This window comes from Phyllopteryx taeniolatus, chromosome 1 (genome assembly GCF_024500385.1).
Source record: "Phyllopteryx taeniolatus isolate TA_2022b chromosome 1, UOR_Ptae_1.2, whole genome shotgun sequence".
Lineage (NCBI taxonomy): Eukaryota > Metazoa > Chordata > Actinopteri > Syngnathiformes > Syngnathidae > Phyllopteryx > Phyllopteryx taeniolatus.
The window spans coordinates 23,938,029-23,964,479 of NC_084502.1; the positions used below are offsets into that span (position 1 = coordinate 23,938,029).

At 40.4% G+C, this 26,451-nt stretch overlaps 1 protein-coding gene across 1 annotated transcript in view; it reads right to left on the reverse strand.

The window, feature by feature from the left end:
• The window catches only part of LOC133482272 (contactin-3-like), a 156,380-nt gene extending 130,826 nt beyond the window's left edge, over positions 1-25,554 (reverse strand). Inside the window, exon 1 of the mRNA XM_061782263.1 lies at positions 25,441-25,554. The gene's annotated coding sequence lies outside the window, so the exon portion shown is untranslated. The remainder of the gene's footprint in view (positions 1-25,440) is intronic.
• Between the last annotated feature and the right edge of the window lie 897 nt (positions 25,555-26,451).

Below are 26,451 nucleotides of genomic sequence, written 5' to 3' on the forward strand. Positions count from 1 at the left end.
TGCTACCCTCGTAAAAATATTACTTTAGATAGTCTTGGACTGAGGTTTTTAAATGCTATTTAATTTCATGCCTTTTTCATTAAATCTATGACTAAAATTTTAAAGTAACATAAGAATGAATAAATCCCTGTATCATGATATTGTTTATGTATACTTTCTCAAACAGGCACCACGGTGGTGGAGTGCTGAGCATGTCTGTCTCACACACACCTCAGCCTTCCTGTGTGGAATTTTCATGTTCCCACATGCATGCATGCATGCGTTTTCTCTTTGTATTGTATATATGTGGCCTGTAATTAGCAGGCAACCAGTCCAGGGTGGACTTGGCCTCTCGCCCATAGTCAGCTGGGCTAGGCTACAGGACGAGCGGTATGTTGCTGTCTTTGTGTTTGGCTCTGAGAACCACTTATCACTCTCAACTTGCACTTCACATTCCTGCACGTGAACAAGCACTAAGGTGACAGCAGAATGTGTCATTTAAATAACACACAGGCATGCACAAACAGAGACTGACACATTTCTGACAGCCTCAAGGCTTCTTTATACTCGCGCGGACGGCCACGGCGCTGACGTCACTGCTGGTGTCCTACGCGTAGTTTGGCTTTATACTCGAGCGCAACCCACACGCAATGTTTTGAAAGTGTGCTGCAGTTCTCCTCCAAATCGGGGGTGTCGCTACTGCTGATATCGGATACCAGACACGTTTTTACTTTCCTTTCAGGAACAAAGCAACAACAATGGCGACCGCGACAGAACAAATGGACCTAGATGACCAGATGATACGTTTAATTATGCTGCAAAATCGATCGAGAAGGCGGCGACATAGATGGTATGTAGAAACAATGGGCACGCTGGTACGTCATCACAGCATGTGACTAAAACGGACCAATCACGAGAGATGATCTCGTTGGGGTTATTTAAAAAAAAAGAGTTGGCTATGAATGTCTTGGAGGTGAAAAGAGTATCAGATCGAGTGATGAGGCTGAAACTTGAAATTGAGGGTGTTATGTATAATGTGATTAGTGGCTATGGCCCACAGGTAGGATGTGACCTAGAGGTGAAAGAGAAATTTTGGAAGGAGCTAGACGAAGTAGTTCTGAGCATCCCAGACAGAGAGAGAGTCGTGATTGGTGCAGATTGTAATGGACATGTTGGTGAAGGAAATAGGGGTGATGAAGAAGTGATGGGTAAGTACGGCATCCAGGAAAGGAACTTGGAGGGACAGATGGTGGTAGACTTTGCAAAAAGGATGCAAATGGCTGAAGTGAACACTTTTTTCCAAAAGAGGCAGGAACATAGGGTGACCTGCAAGAGCAGAGGTAGAAGCACCCAGGTGGATTACATCTTGTGCAGATGATGTAATCTCAAGGAGGTTACCGACTGTAAGGTTGTGGTAGGAGAGAGTGTGGCTAGACAGCATAGGATGGTGGTGTGTAAGATGACTCTGGTGGTGGGGAGAAAGATTAGGAAGACAAAGGCAGAGCAGAGAACTATGTGGTGGAAGCTGCGACAGGACGAGTGTTGTGCAGCTTTTCGGGAAGAGGTGAGTCAGGCTCTCGGTGGACAGGAGGAGAAGACTGGACCCCTGCAGCCAAGGTGATTAGAGATGGAGGCAGGAGAGTACTTGGTGTATCTTCTGGCAGGAAAAGAGAGAAGGAGAATTGGTGGTGGAACCTCACAGTACAGGAAATCATACAAGGAAAAAGGTTAGCTAAGAAGAAGTGGGACACTGAGAGGACCGAGGAGAGGTGAAAGGAAAACATTGAGATGCGACACAGGGCAAAGGTCGAGGTGGCAAAGGCCAAACAAGAGGCATATGATGACATGTATGGCAGGTTGGACACTAAAGAAGGAGAAACGGATCTATACAGGCTGGCCAGACAGAGGGATAGAGATGGGAAGGATGTGTAGCAGGTTAGGATGATAAAGGATAGAGATGGAAATATGTTGACTGGTGCCAGCAGTATGCTAGCTAGATGGAAATAATACTTTGAGGAGTTGATGAATGAGGAAAATGAGAGAGAAGGGAGAGTAGAAGAGACAAGTGTGGTGGACCAGGAAGTGGGAATGATTAGTAAGGGGGAAGTTAGAAAGGCATTAAAGAGGATGAAAAATGGAAAGGCAGTTGGTCCTGATGACATTCCTGTGGAGGTATGGAAGCATCTAGGCTGTGGAGTTTTTGATCAGCTTGTTCAATAGAATTCTAGCGCGTGAGAAGATGCCTGAGGAATGGAGGAAAATTGTGCGGGTGCCCATTTTTAAGAACAAGGGGTATTTGCAGAGCTGTGGGAACTATAGAGGAATAAAGTTGATGAGCCACAACAATGAAGTTATGGGAAAGAGTAGTGGAGGCAGAAGGGAGTATTTGCGAGCAACAGTATGGTTTCATGCCTAGAAACAGTACCACAGATGCATTATTTGCCTTGAGGATGTTGATGGAAAAGTACAGAGAAGGTCAGAAGGAGCAACATTGTGTCTTTGTAGATCTAGAGAAAGCCTATGACAGAGTACCCAGAGAGAAACTGTGGTACTGCATGCGGAAGTTTGGAGTGGCAGAGAAGTATGTTAGAATAATACAGGACATGTACGAGGGCAGCAGAACAGCGGTGAGGTGTGCTGTAGGTGTGACAGACGAATTTAAGGTGGAGGTGGGACTGCATCAGGGATCAACCCTGAGCCCCTTCCTGTTTGCAGTGGTGATGGATAGGCTGACAGATGAGGTTCGATTGGAATCCCCATGGACCATGATGTTTGCAGATGACATTGTGATCTGCAGTGAAAGCAGGGAGCAGGTGGAAGAACAGTTAGAAAGATGGAGGCATGCACTGGAAAGCAGAGGAATGAAGATTAGCCTATTCGACTTCCCGACGGACTCTTCTCTCCAGCACTCCTGTATTGACCTTACCAGGCAGGCTGAGGAGTGTGATCCCCCTATCGTTGGAACACACCCTCTGGTCCCACTTCTTAAAAAGGGGGGACCACCATCCCAGTCTCTCAAAATCTTCACGGTTATCAATGTTTCAGCTTCTGTGATCACTTAAAGAGATTTGTGGAGAGATCTACAATCAGCCAAAATAGACAAAACCAATAGATGTACTCTACCAATGTACTGTACTTGCCAATATTATTATAGACATTTTCTCACAAATTACAGGTAATCAAATGCTTTTAACATTTCATCTTCAAATACATGTACTTGGGTAGTTGTAGGTACAAGTGATTGAAAATGCTTCCGCCTCCACTCCTTGACAGTGAAAGAACCTGAGCGATGCCATACACTTGCATGAGTCCAATCGCATTATTCTGCAAGTGCATGCAAATGACATACAGAGCAGAAAGAAAGTGACAGAGGCTCAGCCCACTTACCCAGAAAAGACGATTACATGCATGGACTAACAGGGCTCATTCATCAACCGGATGTGTAAGATAGAAGAGGAATACTACCGTTGCGTTATGAATGAGGACAGACATCGACACTGCGCACGCACAAACATGCGGACTGGAATATTTCCCTTAAGCCGATGGGTGCATGCCTCTCATAGTATGGCAACGCCGTCTCGCACACACACGCGCACACACACAGTGTGTCCTTTAACCTCTTTTGCTTCCAAAATAGAGGTACAACCTTGTTGAGACTGGAGGTACAGTTGCAGTGGGTGACAGGTTCACTCAAAGACGTGGTTGGTGGCCAGTGTAAAAGAAAATTGGACAAAAAACATTATCCTGCCGGCAATGTGATAATACGATAGCTGGAACTGACCGTGGCTCATATTTTCGACTCTCTAGGAAATCTAAATCGGTATGCAACACTTGTCCTCACTGCTGCTTAATGAATAGGAAACTGCAGAAACATATTGTTTGCTTGTGGCAGATGAAATCATTAATTTGTGCATTTTACTGTGGGAAATAGAGCAGTTGGTTCGCAAAGTCTGGCACGAGTACCACTAGTGGTATGCAGGCTTCATCTAGTGGTATCCCAAAGAATCACTGAATTAAACGCTCAAACTGTGCATCATAATAATACAGTGGCTTGAACTTTCTTTTTTAATTCAGTAAAGTACATTTAAGTACAGTTCATTTGTATTTTACTTTTAGGGACAATAAATACAGTAATATGCATTTAGTCTTTTACCATTTTCATTTTTAACTTTTATGTGCAATACATTTGAATTGATCATTATTTATTTATTCATTTATTTAATTTATTTATTTCAGTCATTTATGTCATCTATTTCTTATTAATTATGTAAGTGCAATTTTTTTATTTTCTTGTATTTCTGCCTCACTTTTGATGAAGATTGCGGCCTACTACACAACTGTATTTTAATGATGTCATTATATTGGTAATTAGAGAGTCAAGTATTGTTTTAGGTGGTACTTGGTGTAAAAAAGTCTGAGAACCACTGACATGAAAAACCATGTAGTCATTTATAACTAATCATGAGACTACTCCAGTGCTTAGTAGACACACTAACATCCATCCATCCATTTTCCGTACCGCTTCTCCTAACTAGGGTTGTGGGGGTCCTGGCGCCTATTTGTCCTGGCAAAATAAGCCACTAAAAGTCAGATGGAAAAACCCAGGCTTCCAATCAACATGGTCATGGTCATAATGCTTCATGTTGATTTAGCAAACATTGTGAGACTTCAGCTCAGTAAGGCAGAGGTCACCAACCTTTTTGAAACTGAAAACTACTGCACTGTATGTGTTGGAAACTGATTAATACGAAGAACAACCAGTTTGATACACACTTCAGAAATAATGCATTTGCTCAAATTAGCCTCAAATATAGTGAGGCTAAGCGATACAAAGAATGACTAGATATACAGTATGCTATTAATAATTAATGACATTCATCAATGTGAAAACACTGATCGTCTTAATAATTGTGAACAATAATTATTAACAATGATTTAACAAGGGCCGGCACACGACTGGTTAGCACATCTGTCTCACAGTTCTGAGGACGTGTTCAAATCCCGGCCCCGCCTGTGAGGAGTTTCCACGTTCTCCCCGTGCCTGGGTGGTTTTTCTCCGGGCACTGCGGTTTACTCCCACATTCCAAAAACATGTGTGGTAGGTTGATTGAAGACTCTAAATTGCCTGTAGGTGTGAATGTGAGTGCGAATGGTTGTTTGTTTCTATGTGCCCTGCGATTGGCTGGCAACCAGTTCAGGGTCTACCCCGCCTCCTGCCCGATGACAGCTGGGATAGGCTCCAGCACGCCCGCGACCCTAGTGAGGAGAAGCGGCTCAGAAAATGGATGGATGGATAATTTCCTTCATTCTTTTATTCCTGCTGTCCTGAAAAAAGTGTGTTTCTCCCTCAATACATTTACAGTATTAGCTGAATAATGTAACCACAAAGCCCCTTTAAGCCCCTGAGGGGAATATAACTTCAACTTGTTCACACGAGATAATTATTTTGTGTGAGCAAGATCATATGCTTTATCTTGTACTAAAGTATGTGTGATAATTAGGCTGGAAGATATTTTATTGTGTTTAAATCCCAAGTGCAAGTTATTATGTGTACAATTTCTAATATATCACCTTTTGGGGTGTGACTCTAGGATATTAAGATCCAGCAGTAACAATTTAATCAGACATTTTTTTATCCTTAAATGCACCATTGTGGCAGAAGTTTTTGAAGTTTAATTATTTGGATGTGAATTGTGATTTATATTAAAATGGTGATTTTCATTTCTTCTAACATTTTGGACACTTGCTATTTTGACCAAAGGAACTGAGAAACCAACACTTTGTAGCTTTCTCTTGCTATAGCTATATGTGCAACTTACTGTTTTACTACAGAAAAATATGACAAGTGACTACATAATACTGAAGGTCTTAATGACTATTAATTAGGTCCCACACCATCATTGCTCATGTGAAGTTAGTTTTTCTTATTATTGAACAGTTAACATCCTGTTGGAAGAGTTTATTCTTTCACACACTACCTAAACTAATGGTTTTATTTAAAAACAAAAACCACTACAACATAAATCAATAATAATGTGACAGCTAAATAAGATATACATTCCAAGAACCACTGTTCACAAAAACAGAAATGACAACATTTGACGTAACAATAAAGATGTTAATTATTTCAACAAAAACAAATCCACATTGCATTGTGTATGCTTGTTTTTGTTAGCAATAGCGGCCAGATTTGCAAGCAATTACACAGCGGGCTGGCTGTGCGCTGTCTGGGCTTCCTGTACATTACAGTCGGTTTAGTTAGTGTTGTGTTCTCAAGAAACAGTCTGTACTGTACTGTATTTCTTTTTTTATTCCCTTTTTTTAACCTTTATCAGCACACAGCTAGCATCTATTGGGACGTTGTGTTAAAAACAGAATACAATGATTTGCAAATCATGTTCAACCTATATTTAATTGAATACACTACAAAGACAAGATATTTAATGTTCAAACTGATGAACTTTTTTGTTTTTAGCAAATAATCATTAACTTAGAATTTTATGGCTGCAACACGTTCCAAAAACGCTGGGACAGGGTCATGTTTACCACTGCGTTACATCACCTTTTGTTTTCACAACATTCAATAAACGTTTGGGAACTGAGGACACTAATTGTTGAAGCTTTGTAGGTGGAATTCTTTCCCATTATTGCTTGATGTATAGCTTCAGCTGGTCAACAGTCTGGGGTCTCCGTTGTCGTATTTTACGCTTCATAATGCCCCACACATTTTCAATGGGAAACAGGTATGGACTGCAGGCAGGCCAATCTAGTACCCACACTCTTTTACTACGAAGCCACGGTGTTGTTACACGTGCAGAATGTGGTTTGGCATTGTCTTGCTGAAATAAGTAGGGGCGTCCATGAAAAAGACGTTGCTTGGATGGCAGCCTATGTTTCTCCAAAACCTGTATGTTCCGTTCAGCATTAATGGTGCCTTCACAGATGTGTAAGTTACCCACGCCATTGGCACTAACAGCCCCATACCATCGCAGATGCTGGCTTTTGAACTTTACGTCCATAACAGTCCATATGGTTCTTTTCCTCTTTGGCTCGGAGGACAAGACGTCCACAATTTCCAAAAACAATTGAGCTCGGGCCCAGAGAAGCCGGCGGTGTTTCTCGGTGTTGTTGATAAATGGCTTTTGCTTTGCATAGTAGAGTTTCAAGTTGCACTTACGGATGTAGCGGCAAACTGTATTTATTGACATTGGTTTTCTGAAGTGTTCCTGAGCCCATGTGGTGATATCCTTTACACATTGATGTCAGGTTTTGATGCAGTGCCGTCTGAGGGATCGAAGGTCACGGGCATTCAATGTTGGTTTTAGGTCTTGCCGCTTACATGCAGTGATTTCTCCAGATTCTCTAAACCTTTTGATGATATTATGGACCGTAGATGATGAAATCCCTAAATTCCTTGCAACTGTACATTAAGGAACATTGTCCTTAAACTGTTCGACTATTTTCTCACACACTTGTTCACAAAGAGGTGAACCTCATCCCATCTTTGGTTGTGAATGACTGAGCAATTCACGGAAGCTCGTTTTATACCCAATCATGGCACCTACCTGTTCCCAATTAGCTTGTTCACCTGTGGGATGTTCCAAACAGGTGTTTGATAAGCATTCCTCAACTTTCTTAGTCTTTTTTGCCATCTGTCCGAGCTTTTTTGGAACGTGTTGCAGCCATAAAATTCTAAGTTAATGATTATTTGCTAAAAACAATAAAGTTGATCAGTTTGAACATTAAATATCTTGTCTTTGTAGTGTATTCAATTAAATATAGGTTGAACATGATTTGCAAATCATTGTATTCTGTTTTTATGTTTAAACCGCATACACTCCTTGAAGTCTCGGCACCCTTTGCACAATGGTCATTGCACCGGACTATTGCAATATTAGTCATTCGAACTGCTCTAAGTGCAAGAGGACTCTGCATCTTTTTGCACAATTGTCAAAAAAAGAAAATAAATTAAAAAATTTAAAAAAATAAATAAAAAGTACCGGCATTACCAGATAACTAGCAACCCTTTACTGCTCAATGACTGTTTTTTTTTTTGTCAATGTCTATGACTCAAAAGTGTTCTCTGTCAATTGACTGTCTGTTGTCGTGCTAGAGCGGCTCCAACTACCGGAGACAAATTCCTTGTGTGTTTTTTGGACATACTTGGCAAATAAAGATGATTCTAATTCTGATTTAACACAATGTCCCAACTTGATTGGAATTGGGGGGGGGGGTGTACATTTTTCTTCATGTCCTTTTCTTCGCCTCTTTTTGATGTAATCTTTTGAGAGTGCCCCCCAGTGTTCTGACTGAGATACCACAGTTGGATAAAAGTGTCCCTTTATAACAAACAAACGTATGTTCCTCTTTTTTTAAATTAATGCCTCATTGTGTTTGATACCCACAGGAAATGTCAACTTCAAACTGAAATCTATTTATATTTGTGTTTGAAATTGCCTTACTAGAAATGTTTGAAGACAAGAAAATGCATTTTCCTACTTTATGCACAATCTGAATGTAAGAAAAATGCTGTTGAGGCAGCACGGTCACCGACTGGTTAGCACATCCGCCACACAGTTCTGAGGACCCTGGTTCAAATCCGGCCTCACCTGTGTGGCGTTTGCATGTTCTCCCCGTGCCTGCGTGGGTTTTCTCCAGGTAGTCCGTTTTCCTTCTACATCCCAAAAACATGCATGGTAGGTTAATTGAAGACTCTAAATTATCCATAGGTATGAATGTGAGTGCGAATGGTTGTTTGTTTATATGCGTCCTGCTACTGGCTGGCAACCAGTTCAGGGTGTACCCCGCCTCCTGCCCGCAGTTAGCTGGAATAGGCTCCAGCATACCCGTGACCCATGTGAGGATAAACTGTGTAGAAAATGGATGGATGGATACTGTTGATTATCTAAAAGAGGAAACCAATTGGTCGTTCATTAATAAGAGAAATGTCTAATTTTCCCCTGTGTATTCCCTTCGATTGGCTGTCAACCAGTTCAGGGTGTACTCCGCCTCTTGCCCGAAGATAGCTGGGATAGGCTTCAGCACGCACGCGACCCTAGTGAGGATAAGTGGTCCAGAAGAAGGATGGATACTGCTCCAACTACTCAATAAGTTTGGAAAAAAAAAAAAGGGGATTGAGTTTGCGTTACTAGAGGGGGCACAATAATCAGATTTTACACATCAATGGTCTTGACAAAATAATTCATGTGGCTAAACATTTTAAACTGTTTGACATAAGAATCTGAGAACTGTGTATACATGAATATTTTTAGTATTTCAACTAAGGAATGAGCAGCTGGCAGAAATACTTTAGGAATTCACTTTTGTGTGTTTAAATTTTTTTTTTTTGATGCTATCACTATTCAGGTTACATGCATATCTTTGAATGAGCTCTTCTAAATTGAAACATTGCACTTTAAATCAATGGTTTTTAACTGGGCTCTCTCAGGGACCCACATATTTGAAGTTGGAACCCATTTTAATAGAAGTCAAACTGAGGTAATATTTTTGGTCTTTTAAATTTCCTTCAAACACACACAAATGTTATTCACATGCAAAGTGCATTTCAGAGCATTTCACTTTAATTAAAATTAAATAAAATTGCACCAAATAAATGATACATAGATATTTCAAACGAAAACTGAAGAAGAACATGACACATCCATGTAGAAATAAATGCCTAATATATAAAAACTGTGCATATTAAAAAAGGCCCACACTTCAGTCAGTATCACATACTTGGGTCTCTGTCCCTTTTTAATCGTCAACAATAGATTTTCTCAAAATAAAATACCTTTGGCTCTCATGGCGAATTCATTTAATTAAAAACCTTTAATTCGACCCAACCCAAACCCACTTTTGCTTTTGCGTTTGCCAGTTGAGAATCCCAGCTTTAATGATGATTTGATGAAGAGGGCCAGGTGGCAGTGTCATCTTTTTTCCCAGGCTGTTGTCTTCTGTGATTGTACACCAACACTCTTCTTCCATGCCATTATAGGACACACAGCAATTAAACGCCTTCTCCCAGTTGACTAGTTTGAAGATGTCAAAAGACGACAATGCGAGAGAATAATAATGTGTGTGTGTGTGTGTGTGTGTGCGCGCGTGCGTGTGTGTATTTGGTGGTGCAATCAATTGGGCTCTTCTGAGGACAGACACAGTTCACAGTTGGAATGCTTGTGAAATATTTCCAGGAGTCACTGACAGAATTCACCACTGTTAACACAGCAGTTTAAAATAGAGGGGTCACTGTCGCAAGATGATTGGGTCATCACTCTGTCTGTCTTGCAAGCTAAAAAAAATGCTTTATAGATCTAAATCAAATTCTCCTCCCACTGAAGGATTAGGATTCAGCGTGTGGATTTCTTTTACCAACGCTCAGTAAATGTCTTGAGCGGTGTTCTTGTTGCCACAGCATCTGGCTTTATGCCTCTCGGCCCTGCTGGTTCCTGACAACCCAGGGCAAAGGTGATGACCAGTGTAGCCGACCACTGTTTGGTGAAATCAACGCCTCACACAGGGGGCAGAAATAACTTTTCACCCCATTTGAATTTGATCAACTGAAGCAAGGGCTGTCATACGTCTTTTTAGGAAGGTTTGGGAGGGGTGGTCATAATTTTAAAAAAAACAATCTCTGAGTGGAAATGGATGCCTTAAATGTGTTGCTTGCCTTCCACCCACTCTCCACCTCCTTTAACTTGTACTCTCCCTCTCATAGTGACAACATTATGTGTGGGTGTAAAGAGATACAGTGATGTGACAAAGTGGCTCGTAAATTACATGCAGACACTGATTCTGTTTTGGCACGCTTTTGAATTGCCGGTCAAAAGGATACATATGGTCCCAAAAGGCACAAAAGACATGGGTGTTTCCAAAGCAAATCCATGATAATAAGCGTTGAGTTCACATGACTTCAGCAGGGTACACACATGCCTATTTTGAACATCTTAACCGGACAAGGGAAAAAAATGCCATGTGAGTTCTAACTGTTCTTTATAGTGTGTGGTTTCAGTCAAGGTGACAAACACAGCACACCACACACACACACACACACACACACACACACACACACACACACACACACACACGTTATCTATACTAAAAATTGCCAAAAACAGATGTCGTAATACCAAGACTGAGAGGGAGCATGGCATGGTGCCATTAGGCCCTGAGACTGCCACAAAATATAAAGAAGACAGAGTGATTGTTGAAGAAAACACAGAAGAAGGCAGGCTAACTATTAGTTTGTCTTGTATCTGCGTTACATTTGCAAACTCTTCTCCTTGTTGCTACTCAATTTATGTCCAAAAACAGTGTACACTTTAGGTCCTTCCGAATTATAATTGGTAAATTGTTCTGTTTTATGCCACAATCGCTGTGTTGACTATTTGTGAACAGAAGTATAGAACATTAACATTTCACGTTTGTCTGGCCCTGACTGTTTTCCAAGCTGATTAACGAGGAAAAATCACACCCCACACCACAGGATAACCACTCATGATAAACTTTCAGAGACACCCATGAATCGAGCCTTTGCTGACTTTGGTTCCAAGGAGGTGGAAATGCTTGGCCCAATTGTCTGTACTTGTGTACCCCACTTAATGTGTTTCAGCTTTCACACTGACATAGCCACGAGAGTTAGTTAATGTCTAATGTTAACTACTTTATCTAAGAGTCAACTAAATGATCACTGTCTTGTGATGATCGTTTACAGTGCTTGTCATATGATTTCAATGCCAGTAGTTACTCATTTATAAACATTAGAATGAGCACGGTATGCTGGCACTTCAAATGGCTCCACACACATTCATCTGAACAGTAGAGTCACTGTTGAGACTGCTTCTTCTTCTTCTTTTTTTTTTTGTTTTAGTAAAAATGCTGACTTTGAGACAGAAAAAAAGTCCCAGACGAGGAAGTAAACATTCACTTTGTATACGGTCACCTCCTGCAGATTTCTCTGTGGCTCACTGCAGTTTTATTTGTGCTCCTGGAACCTGTGGAATAAGGAGCTCCACAGGTAGCCTTTTCGAAAATCAGCCCATGTCACTGTAAAAGAACTTGTCTGACGGCGCCATTTAGGCCTCATCATAAAGCTTTTCATTGTCAATGAGAGAAAAGAATTTGGCTGAGACGTTCTGGCTGCTTTGCACATACTCATTCCCTCTGTTGGATGGTCTACCACAAGTCCCCAGCAGAGCTTAAAACTGCATCAAAACATGTCTTTGCATGCATACTTGTATTTTGATTTCAATATTTTAGATAAAGAAAATGCTGACAAAATCAGTGTCGGCATGGTGACCGACTGGTTAGCACGTCTGCCTCACAGTTCTGAGGACCCAGGTTCGAAGCCGGCCTCGCCTGTGTGGAGATTGCATGTTCTCCCCGTGCCCGCGTGGGTTTTCTCCAGCTACTCCGCTTTCCTCCCATATCCCAAAAACATTCATGGTAGGTTTATTCAAGACTCTAAATTGCCCGTAGGTGTGAATGTGAGTGTGAATGCTTGTTTGTTTATATGTGCTCTGCGATTGGCTGACGACCAGTTCAGGTGTACCCCGCCTCTCGCCCAAAGATAGCTGGGATAGGCTTCAGCATGCCCCTGATCCCTCGTGAGGATAAGCGGTACGGAAAACGAATGAACAAATCAGGAAGGTTCGGGTAAGAGTTATGTAAATGTTTTGTACCCAGGAATCATACCTAATGAAAAAAAACAAATCCTTAGGTATGTCTACATAGGAGTATGTTTAACTAAAAATGGAGTAAACAACTTCTGCATCAAATGCAGTTTGGAAAAAACATTTGAGTATCAAAGTGAAAGTTTATTCAAATGCCTGCACTATAATTTCCTTCTCAACACTGAAAAATGCTGTTCTGCAAAAAACAGAACCTGGCACATGTAAATATTAAAATATAGTCGAACCCCCCAGGTGTGTGTGTGTGTGTGTATATATATATATATATATATATATATATATATACACACACACACACACACACACACAATTATATCCATAATGCTGTTTACAGTATTCATGTATGTATTTTGGGAGAACAGTTTTGAAGTGGTTAAAATATACCGCTCTGTTAGGTACAGTATAGTCTCGTATTTAATTAGTATGAGTTCATGTGGTGAGTAGTTGACACATGGTGGGATGTGAAAAACACAGCACTGAACTAATTTGCTAGATTAAAAAAAATACCAATATGCTTATATGTACTTGACCTTTTAACATCCATCCAGCAGTATTTATCCATCATCTGAATATGCTATCAGTGAGCGCCGACGTAACACAAAAAAATTTGCCGTTTGATGTATTTTTTGCAATGTATGACCAATTAAAAATATAAGAGAGGTGATCATTTTATGATTCCGTGAGAACGATGACATGATGTTCACTGTGGTTTTCCAAGTTCAGGCATGCAGCCTCTGCGTATAGGCCACCAACCCACAGTTGTAGATGTTTACCCTTGGTTTGAAGTAGAGAGTAGAGAGTACAGACATCCAACAACAAAATGGAGGCCCCTGAAGAGACGAACATGAACGTTGCCAAAGTTTTATTAGTACTTTCTAATAGTTCACACCATGGTTTTGGTATGGTTAGTTGACTTAGACATTTACTTTTTTTTAAATATTATTTGTATGTCACAACCATGAGTATGAGGTTTGTTGGCAGTGAGTCCTGTGTGTTGCATTTCCAACAAGTCATACTGCTAGCTTGTACTACTCCCATTCTATTTCCTTGTTCTTGTAAAAACATGTTTTGTTTTTCAAGAAGGTGGTAAATCTCTGAAGATCGAGCCACAATTTGACTGTCAGATAGTCGAGCCACAATTAGCTTCCCATGGTTTTCCCTGGATACATAAAGCCCCCAAAAGATTTTTTAACCCAAGAATTGAAGATTTTTTTTCCCCTCACTGCACTGAGTGTCTGTTGTTTCCTGCTGCTGGAATTTTATTCATATGCTAATGAAATAGCTTCCAATGGATTTCCCTCTCCTGTGCAATGGATATTTTCCACAGAACTGGCCAGACCTCTACCCACCCCCTTCATCTCTCCTGCCATCTGTGTTGATGTCTCCTATGCTGCAGCTTTCTTTTGTTACGCAAGATCTTAACAATGCTCTGCTTAACTACACATATTTTCTCAGTGATGGTATGCTGTGATACCTTTATTCCAGGTGTGGATACAAATCTCAGACCATTTAGAGCTTGTAAAGACTCAATCAAAGAATACATCGTCTTGCTGGTTTGCGATATTGCCGGAAAATGAATTGAGAGTTTAAAAAAAGTACATCTTGAAGCATTAGTTTCTGAAAATTCATATTGAAGAAATGTGAAGTCACAAAATTATGGCAACACCCATTGTGAGTGTGAAATTAAGCTATCTATATTTCTTGACTATACTAGACATTAGTTTGTAACTCATAGGGTATCACTTGCCTGAGTTCCATGGAGGCAACGTGGCTTCAATTCCCACTCAGTGACAGTGTGAATGTGAGTCTGAAGGGTTCTCTGTCTCTGTATGTACCCTGTGATTGACAGGCGACCAGTCCAGGGTGTGGTCTGCTCTTGCCCAAAGTCAGCTGGGGATAGACTCTAGCTCCCCATGACCTTGAACAGGATAAGCAATACAGAAAACTGATAGATGGATATGATGTAAATGTCTGCCTCACAGTTCCGAGGTCCTCTGTTCAAATCCTGTGTGGATTTTAAATGTTCTCCCCAAGCTTGTTTGTGTCTTTCAGGATACTCCAGTTTCCACCCACATTCCAAAAACATGCATGTTATGTTAATTGAAGACTCAAAATTGTCTATAGGAGTGAATTTGAGTGTAAATGGTTATCAAGGCTTGGACTGGTCTTTTGAATCATGATTCCCTATTTGTGTGGACAGTAATGAATGACTTCCGAATCAGAATCAATTATGAAATAAAGACATCAATGTCCAACAAATGAAAAAATTAGATTTTATAATCCGAAAACTATCCATTGAACCAGAAAGAGAGTATGCTGGTGGGTTTTTGCTGCCGCTGCTCCCTCCTGAAAAGTTTTTGGGGGTTTTTTCAGTTTAAAATGGCTTACTTTAACCAGGATTCATTACTATACCATGGCCAAAGGTAGAATCCCGGTTGGTGTTTCGCCTGTCAGTGTTGTAAATCCTCGCTGCTTTGGACCAGCTGCCTCCTTTCTAGGTAGCATTGCTGGGTGGCTCTCGTCATTTTTCTCCCATTCATTCTGCCGCGTCCCCTTCCAGCGATTGCGCCTTTCCGGTTTTGGATTGGTACTGCCACCTAATTATCATCTCGGCGGAGGGCTTTAAACTTCGCCATCGCCAATGCGGCAACCAAGATCAAATGTGCGCATGCACAGAAACTATGCACAGTATGTCAAAATGGCCTTCGCCATAAAAAAAAGGATACAAATTGTGAAATATTTTGAATTTTTGGAATACGGCGTGGCAGCAGTTGCAGCTCCTGTCAGACTAAAGTTAGTAGTATGTACTTCTTTGATTCACTGTGGTTTGAATCAGAAAATTCTGCTTCACCGTTGTTGTTTTTTTTCGGTGGACTCGAATGCCAATTCGAGCCACCGCTGATTCGTGAACAGCCCTGCCTGTCAGCCATGTTTTTTTTATGTTTATAGAGGACCCCGTATATTTGAAGTTCGGCATTCACGGATTCAGATTTTTGGGGGACCTATCCTTGGTTATATGCAGAATTATTTTTGCAGAATTCCTTTCCTGATCTCCCACTTATTCACAGTTTTTGGACAAGATTCCCACTGATTCATATTTTTTCATCCATCCATTCATTTTCCGTACGACTTATGATGTCAGTTATTCAAAGATTTTCAGATTTTCGCCATTCACGGTCGGGCCTGGTCACTACCCTCACCGGTCCACAGTACTTTCTATTGGAACACTTTTACAATAGGTCTGTTGTCATGTTTCATGAGAGATATTTCCTACTTCCTACCTGTCTGAAATGCAACATCAGACCTAAATTGTTAACCTACAATGTTAGAAATGTCTGAGAGTTGGAAACAGCTGTGGTTCCCATAGGGATAGCTTTCAAAACGTGTGTGTATGTGTGTGTGCGAGAGAAACTGATCCGTGCTTTGTCATTGTACTCGCACTAATTCAGCTTGACCTGTCATTTTTTATGTTAAAAAGGTTACATGCAAATGAAAGTTATGCCATGTGTAGCTTCTAAATCAATTCAAGTTGAGTTACTTCCGTATTTGAAATTTTTATAAGATTAATTACTGTGTTTTGAAAGTATTTTTCTGTATTACAATATTACAGTCTCCCGATTGCAAAAGTTGTGTAACACCAAAACAACTTCGGAATTCTAAAGTATGACATTTGACTATTATTTTTTATTTATTATAAGTAAGGCAATCGAGAACAGATTCTCCTTTGCAATGCCAACCTGGCGATCAGACAGAAGCAAATCCAAATATATAGACACACAACCGTACAGCGTGATATAGTTACATAATAAATTACATTCCATCAAAGGAACACTTTGCGTAAAACCTTCAGAATAGGATAAAAATGGGGGAACGATGATGTACAGTATACCTCACTACTTTTTAAACCAGTGATATTGGCATGAATGGGGTGAGTTTAATTATTTGTTCGTGAGTGTTCCAGTCATTTGGGACAGAAAAAAAAAAAAAAAAGATTGACCAAAAGTAGAGCAGACTTTAGGAACAGAGACGTTAATAAAACTGCTAGAACAGAGAGTACAGATGGTGGTGGTATGCATAGTGAGCAGAAAGCGAAGCTAGTGTTACCAATGAGTGTTTTACAGATAAATCACTTTTGGCCTTCACGTGACAACAATGCAAAAAAGAAAATTAAACAAATGCATCAATACTGTACATTCAAACAGTTATTTTTTTAGAGCCACATATTAAAATAAATTATGAGTTGCATTTAAAAAAAAATGTCCTCCTTATATGGACATATACTTATACTGGTCCCAATTATAATCCTTCTATGATTAATCCATTATTTATTTCAATTGTGTCGCAGAAACCCTAAAAGATGTCAAGCAATGTATCATCTGCATACAAAGTAATCTGGACCACCGTGATGGCCCTGGCATTGGAATCATTTTGTTCACTCCACCATATATCAGATCCCAACGAATAGAAAGGAATCCTCCAAACACTTTTTAATGGACCAATTCTATTGGGTGCATAGACAGGAACAATCACTTTCATTCATAGGGCTCCAAAAATGCAAATGAAACACTTGCACAAGCATACCTTTGTCAGCACTCCATGTTTGACAGGCCGTAAGTCAGGCTGAGTGATGCAAGGTGCAGCTCCTACGGAAACTGTCTCATGTGTAATTTAGACCTACCTGCTTCACGAGCACCAATGGACTGGGGCCAAAAAATTAATTAATAGATTAGGTGCAAACCAGGTTAAAACAAACTGAGCTCATCATCTTACTGAAACAGCTAAGAAAGTGCCTCGGCGGGATTTAATACTGTCATAACGCCATTTTTCCAATTCACCATAATTTCTGCAAATCATCTGTTAAACAAAAAACCACTTCTGTGTTACATTAAAAAAACAATATAAAAACAAACAATACAGGATTATTATTTTTTAAGTACGTTATTATTATTATTATTTGGATTGGAACCTCAACTAAAGTTCCGGTTCTCCTGGAATCGTTCAAGTTTAAAAATGTCAGCTCCCAGTTTCGATGTCAACAGTCCGAGTGGTGAAAACCAACGAAGAAGAACGCGCACGATGACATGCTTGGGCCCAATGGCGCCAACGAACAAAAGTGTCTCTTTGTTAAAATTAATGACCAGTCGCCTCAGTGAAACACTTGGAATAAGATTATTTTGTGCAAAGGAGGCTTTCATGATGCGTAGCAGTCTGATGTGCTCCGTCCTACTCCAAGCCTCAGCCGACACCACACGGAGCTTCAGTGAAGTCAACTAAGTCAATTGGGTGAGTGAAACAATAAAATACATCAATGCCAACATTGAGGCAGCTAGCAAGGTAAACGGTTGGTTGCACTTTTGCACTTATGGTTTTTAGCGTTTATTTTAGTCCTCTCACCAACATAAGAGCCGATGACAGAAATAAAAAAAGCTGTACATGGCGCTAAAAAACTTAATCGTAGCCAATCGTAGCAACTTTACATCACAATGAATTGGGACAACATTCACATGAACATTGTCTCAAAGTATCACAAACACTAACCTTGGAATCAACGTGCGTACCCTTCAAAATAAAAGGCTACAAGCTTAAAACAGGAAGTTAAAACATATAAACCATTTGAAGTGATATAATTGTCTCAAATAGCGATTTTAACAATATATATTTACTTTTAGCTTGAACATTAATAAATATTAAGTCAATTAGCTTAGTTGTACACACTTTGCCTTTCATTTCATAGGTTTGATATTGATACTGGTTATAAAGAACCCTAAGTCAAATGTCATTTTAGTTTATGCTGCAGGCTGCTAAGAAAATGGATGTTCATAATTTGGACACCCCTTACTTAAACCATGCAAACGTTTTTGACCCCTAAAAGAATCGGAATTGAGAATCGTTTGGAGCCGGAATCGAAATGAGGAACTGGAATCGGGACCGGAATCGCTCAAATTCAAACGATGCCCAACCCTAATTGTAATGACACCTCACTCGACCTCATTGCTTTTTCTGAAACTATTTCTGATACGAGGTGGCACGGTGGACAACTGGTGAGCACATCCGTTCTCACAGTTCTGAGGACCCGAGTTCAAATCCGGCCTCTCCTGTGTGGAGTTTGCATGTTCTCCCCATGCCAGCGTGTGTTTTCTCTGAGTACTCCGGTTTCCTCCCATATCCCAAAAACAAATATGGTAGGTTAATTGAAGACTCTAAATTGCCTGTAGGTGTGAATGTGAGTGTGAATGGTTGTTTGTTTATATGTGCCCTGCAATTGGCTTGCGACCAGCTCAAGTTGTACCGCGCCTCTCGCCCGGAGTTAGCTGGGATAGGCCCCAGCACGCCTGCGACCCTAGTGAGGACAAGCGGTACGGAAAATGGATGGATGGATATATCTGAGAAGGTGGATTGAACACTCTAAATTGCCTGTAGGTGTGAATGTGAGTGCGAGTGGTTGTTTGTTTATATGTGCCCTGCGATTGGCTGGCGACCAGTTCAGGGTGTACCCCACCTCTCGCCCAAAGATAGCTGGGATAGGTTCCAGCACGCCCGCGACCCTAGTGAGGGTAAGTGGTACAGAAAATGGATATATCTGAAAGGAAAATCGAAGCTCAGGAGAAGACTATCCACTGGAAGTTTCTATAAAGTATGCATGCTTACATTCTAAGAAGAAACGACAGAAAAGACAACGTACCTTTGTCCAGCATGACCATGTTTCATTGCCACGTTAGTCAGAGGTAATCGCAAGTAGTACTGCTTCCATTTAATACTGGTAAGGATATTTTATTTATAAAGCATTTCTCACAGACAGGACTCACAAAGTACTTCACGTAGTTAAAATAAAGAATGACAATGAAGACGAAAACAAATCAAAACAAGTCTTAATGAAATTCCTGCCTGAAAGAAATCTGTTTTAAACTGCTTTTTAAAAATGTCCGTAGAGGAGGCAGCTCTTAGCTCAAATAAAAGTGTGCTCTACACTTTGAGAGCAAAGGCCTGCTAGGCTCTCTGACCTTTATTTTTTAATCCTGTGTGAGGGACAATAAATAAAAGCAGTCAGCAGACCGCAGTGACCTAGCAAGACAATAAAATGACACCATATCCACCAAGTATGGAGGAACCTGACCATTGAGGGCTCTGTCAGTGAGGTTTAAAATCTTGTGCTAAATCCTAAACTGAACTTTGAGCCAGTGCAAAGTCGATAGAATGAGAGTGATGTAGCTGAACCTCCAGACAAAACCAAGCAGTGCATTCTGAACTATTTGGAGACAGTCTGTATTGCCCTCTCAATGTGTTGTGCTTACAAGCGTTAAACATGATGAAATAGTCAGCCAAATTCCTTTTCATGAGCCAGGAAGGTGAGTGTTTGCTCCTTTATTGACTTCCTTAAGTTGACAACAGTGAATTGGAGTGAAACTATAACACTAAAGTGGATGAAAGAATAGAAAAGAAAGACATCATTATCATGGTTTGACCAACTCAGTGTAATCTAACTACAACCCCAATTCCAATGAAGTTGGGACGTTGTGTTAAACATAAATAAAAACAGAATAAAATGATTTTCAAATCACGTGCAACCTATATTTAATTGAATACACTACAAAGACAAGATATTTAATGTTCAAACAGATCAACTTTATTGTTTTTTGTAAATAATCATGAACTTAGAATTTTATGGCTGCAACACGTTCCAAAAAAGATGGGACAGGTGGCAATGAAGACTGAGAAAGTTGAGGAATGCTCATCAAACACCTGTTTGGAACATCCCACAGGTGAACAGGCTAATTGGGAACATGTGGTTACCATGATTTGGTATAAAAGGAGCTTCCCTGAATTGCTCAGTCATTCACAAGCAAAGGTGGGGCGAAGGTCACCTCTTTGTGAACAAGTGCGTGAGAAAATAGTTGAACAGTTTAAGGACAATGTTCCTCAACGTACAATTGCAAGGAATTTAGGGATTTCATCATCTACAGTCCATAATATCATCAAAAGGTTCCGAAAATGTGGAGAAATCACTGTATGTAAGCGGCAAGGCCGAAAACCAACATTGAATGCCCGTGACCTTCGATCCCTCAGGCGGCACCGTATCAAAAACCGACATCGATATGTAAAGGATATCACCACATGTGCTCAGGAACACTTCAGAAAACCAAATTCAGTAAAAACAGTATGGCGCTACATCCGTAAGTGCAACTTGAAACTCTTCTATGCATAGCAAAAGCCATTTAACAACAACACCCAGAAACGCCGCCGGCTTCTCTGGGCCCGAGCTCATCTAAGATGGAGTAATGCAAATTGGAAAAGTGTTCTGTGGTCCGACGAGTCCACATTTCAAATTGTTTTTGGAAATTGTGGACGTCATGTCAAAGAGGAAAAGAACCATCTGAAGTGTTATGGTCGTAAAGTTCAAAAGCCAGCATCTGTGATGGTATGGGGCTGTGTTAGTGCCAATGGCTTGGGTAACTTACACATCTGTGAAGGCACCATTAATGCTGAAAGGTACATACCGGTTTTGGAGAAACATATGCTGCCATCCAAGTGTCGTTCTCATGGACGCCCCTGCTTATTTCAGCAAGACAATGCCAAACCACATTCTGCACGTGTTACAACAGCGTGGCTTCGTAGTAAAAGAGTGCGGGTACTAGACTGGCCTGCCTGCAGTCCAGACCTGTCTCCCATTGAAAATGTGCGGCGTATTATGAAGCGTAAAATACGACAACGGAGACCCCGGACTGTTGAACAGCTGAATCTGTACAACAAGCAAGAATTCCACCTACAAAGCTTCAAGAATTAGTGTCCTAATTTCCCAAACGTTTATTGAATGTTGTTAAAAGAAAAGCTGATGTAACACAGTGGTAAACATGACCTTGTCCCAGCTTTTTTGGAACGTGTTCTGCAAATTCACAGTTGTACTCATAAGTTTACATACCCATATGTAAACTTATGAGTACAACTGTACATATATACTTATATGTACCCCTGTCATATTGGAATGAAATTATAGGCTACGCCTTTTTGATTATCACTAGGTGGCATACTAGAATGAAACTGTACAACTTTTTCATAATCTTTAGGCGGCGGTGGCATATTGGAATTAAAGTGTACAGCTTTTTCATAACCTCTAGATGGCAGCATAAATTTATAAAATGTGAAAGACTTTTTTATTTTCTCCTATACCTGTGTGTAATGCGCACTATTGACTTTTGACAATTTCTTTGGGGGAAATAATGTGCATTATACACGAGAAATTACGGTAGCTATAGCGGTAATGTCTGACCGGCATTTCGTGCTGCTACCGCGTTTGTATTTACCCACAAAAATCGCCAAATGTAATTGAACATCACACATACCACATTAACACACAAAGACTATCCAATACTCACAGTCATTGAATTCTGAAGGGACCACATGAACCGATGAAGAAACAAGAGCACGCCGCGCAAGTAGCGACCATACAGTCACTGTATACATTCCATAGGCTACTTGCTGTTTCTGCTGTGCCTAGCTTGCTACTTTCAAAGAGGCACCAACATCGACACAAAACACCATAACAACAACACATGACACCTCAATCACTCCAAAGGTGTAAAAGAGCAGACAAAATTATAAATGATCATTTGTAGTTCAGAATGAGATCAAATGGACCTAAGTTTAGAAATTCTTTTGGAGCTAGAAAAGGAAAGGTTTCCAGTTTTAATGTGTTCACCAAAAACCATGGCCTGGTTGAACATGACCCCAACTGGTTTGTGAAGCTTATGCGCACATTTTGAGAAAGTGATCCTGAACAGGTGGCAACTTAAGGAAGCAAACTGTCATTGTGAACAATTAATATTTCAGTTGTCGATGCATTTAACTGAAGCAAGTTGTGAGCCATCCAGCCCTTAATTACAGTCGCATATGTAATATCAGGGTGTTTACCACCGTTCATGGTTTTATTTTGGTAGGTTACTACTTCCTTTTGATTGTTTCATTACCGACTTTCAGTGCGTGTTGAGCAGCGTTTTGTGAATAAAAGACATATTTGGATCTTAATGTGACTGGTGTAGTGTATCTCAGTCACATGTGTTTGTGATGTTTGACAAAGCGGACTGAGTGAAGATGTAGACTGCTACAACAGCTTCTCGCACTGGCCTCTAGTTAGCCACTGACTGGCTAAATGCTACATGCTCGACACTTGTGATCAAAAGGTAAAATTTGTGTTATGTTTTAACATTTTACATTAGATTCCTGGTTTGTTTAAGGAGCATGCTACTCCTTAAACAGGTTTTAAGAGTGTTTTATTGTTTTTAATGTAATGGTTCAATTCCTTTTGTTTGTTAAAATATTACTTGAAACATTGCCTGTACAGTTATCCATGGTTTTACGATGGTGACAGTTTGGAATTTAGAAGTAATTATTTCAAATACAATTGAGCTCAATGGGAAAGTTGACCAAAGAGAAATCTGACCATCGTTATTGAATGGATTGTGATCGTACTCCGAGGTATTACAGTATTTTGCATCAGTTCTTGTCAAAGCTAAGGTTCTTTGAAAATAGAAGTGCGGAAGCTCTGTAATGTGACTCATTGCCCTTGTTTTCCCAACATGCCGCAACAGCCACTTCGATACTCAACGATTGCCAACTCATCACAGCAATGCGGGTGAGTCATGTTTTATTATTTTTTTTATGTATCCCAGATTCTCACAACAGATGATTATGTAAAACCAGTAAATACCTTGTTTTTACTCTTAGGATAATAATAATAATAAAAAAAAAATAATAATAAATAATTTAATTGTCTTAATTATGTTTTGTATTAGACAATGAGGCAATAATCTTGGCTCTGACTCTTCATCTAAGACAAAAAGGCAAACAGATACAACAGTGCATGGATTTTTCTTGATCCCTTTGTGTTAGCTGCAGCTGGAAGATTTCTGAAAAAAATGTTTTCACATTGACAAGAAAATCCCATTGTTGGTGTACAGGGGATCGGGGCATGACATCCACCCTCTATGTAACCATGTTTTTTTGTGTTTAAAATGCAGGGTGAGTGTTCACAATGTGTGTATGCTACAAGACCGAGCAGGTGAAGTGAGCCTTCATTACTTTCTGTAATCTGAGCCCTTTGGAGATGAATGTTAATCCACAGGATAGACGAACAGCTGCTCTTTCTAAACAACACAAAGTCGTCACTTTGTCCATAAAAGCAGTCAGATACTTTCTTAAATAGGGGACTGTTAATGGTTTGCCATTGCAGGCTGGACTTTCCTTATAGTCATACAAACTTACTGCATAGCGCTTGGCGTAATTCTGCGAGGACGTTGGATAGACCTGGTTTTGGTAATTTCATGAACCAGCCATCCCCCAGCCCTTTTAAAGTGGGATGTCTGCGCTGGTGAGGGCATCAGTGTTGAAAAAGTAACTTAATTACTTTACTGATTACTTCATTTCAAAAGTAACTAAAATAGATTACAAGTAACTTTTTATCTTAACCGTACCAATTACTTGGTAATATACGCCAAACAGGTTACAGAATGACATCATCAACATGAACCATCCATCCATCCATTTTCCATACCGCTTGTCCTCACTAGGGTCGCTGGCGTGCTAGACCCTATCCCAGCTATCTTTGGGTGAGAGGCGGGGTACACCCTGAACTGGTCGCAACATGAACCAATAACTGAAATATTAGTGTAGTTGAAGCCACATTAAATGAGCTACTTAGTGCAGAATTGACATGCCAAGTCATGAGTAAGGACATGAGTAAAGAAGCACACGATTCTCAAGTACACTTCTCTAAAGACTCTTAAATGATAGATGATAGACAGACATATAGACTGCAGCAACCCAGCATATTGATTGAGTTTTGTGGTCTCCGATTGTGCGGGATCCATGGAGGCAACAGTGTGTTGCGCGCGCGCACACACACACACACACACACACACGCACACGCGCGCACACGCGCACACACGCTCCCTTCCACCATTGTAATTTTGATGCGAAGAGTGAGAGAACATTTTTGTTTCCGGTGACAAGATTACGCAATTGTTTAACTAGCAAAGCTGTGGATAATCAACGGAAGGAGAAGCACTTACTTCGGTGAACGTCAGTGGTGCAGCGCGTTAAACCGGCTCATAAGCAGTCCGGACTCCAGACGAAGTTGAAAGTTTTCACTTTTCATTGTAAATATTATTTAAGCTAACTTTTGTAAGTCCTTCGGTGAGTCAGTCCTTACATCCATGACGATTTCTGACCACGCACGTCGGTATGAGTAATTAACCCACAATGCATTGCACGCTTAACATAATAGCAAAACTCTACTTTTAAATCTGTAAATTAAAAGGATTTGATTGTTGTTAATCAAATACACTTTTTACTAAGAAAAAATACAAAAATAGTGTGGCGACAGCACATTTCTTTGCATTTTTTTTAAATTTTCTGCACCTTAATGGGGCATTGTTATGAACAATGTCTTCCCGGTCATTTTCCTCAATACATCAGAATATAAGCAGTCTGTGTGCTTTTGGTCAGATGGGCTGCTGTTTCTTCAAGTCACTAGTCACAAATTAGGGCTTGTTAAGAGTTGTTGTCTCAAAAGTAACTATTATTGGTTTGACCAAGTCAAGACAACACATACATTGGGCCCTACAGAAACATTATTTGTTTTATTCACTTAAATGACTTCATGAAGAAGGTGTTTGCTTAACAGACTTAGTGACTGTGTGTGAGTGTGCGACACCATAGGGTTAGTGCAAATTTTGCCATATGCACTGTCAAAACAACAATAGAAACATCTGCAACTTACCGCAAGGTGTTTTCTCAAGTTAGAAACTGAAATATCCAAGTTTGGGGAGTCACAATTTAAGAGCTGCATGATAAAGCTGTTGTTTTTTTAAATCTGTAAAATAAACAGACACATGGCTGCTTTCCCCCCCCCCAAAATGAATCATTTTGATTGCCTCGTGAAGGCTATGTGCGTGGTCTTGTGACTGCCTTGTGTCGTCTGATTGGTGCAAAATGAGTTATTTTGATTGGCTCGCAAAGGCTACGTGCGTGGTCATGTGACTGCTTTGTGTCATCTAATTGGTGAATTGGAGTCAAATGACGTTAGTAATCTAGTTTGATTGGCGCAACGGGCATCCTATGCGGAAGTCGAAGATGGAGTCTAATAATAGATGCGCGCAGACACACAATGTGCAAAGTATGTTCATAAGGAACTGCAAGCAGACCTCCACGGATGGATGATGTAAATTTGGCGAGAGAGGAGATCACAGATCTGCGCCGTGAAGTGGGCACTTGGAGGCTGCCCACCACCCTGATCGTTTGTGTGCCCCCCACCCCACCCCCCATAGGTGTGCCACACCCAGTGGGATGATTTAAAATATGACATAATGATGATAATAATAATGAGTTCAATGAATGGATTTCTACATAGATTCAGAGGGTTCAAGGATTCACATATTCTTCATCAATTAAATACATCTGACATCCTGCCTCTCTATCAAATTCACCATAATTGTGTTAGACCAGCGCTCTATCTTGCACCAAAAGTTAGACATGGTAAGACCAAGACCAACTTTCAGCCACCAAATTGTCAGATGCACTAGGCAGATGTCAAAGGACACACCCTCACTGCGCCGGAATGCCTATCCTAGCAAACACTCCCAGTGAGCCATGTGCTTGCATGAAAATCAGGATAAGCAAGTTTATGAGCTCCGACACAGTTGCACAGTCCATGAAAATAGAGCCCTATGTGTCCATTTTGAAACAAAAGTCCTCTTAAATAAATGTTGTTTTTTTTCTCAATTCATTATCG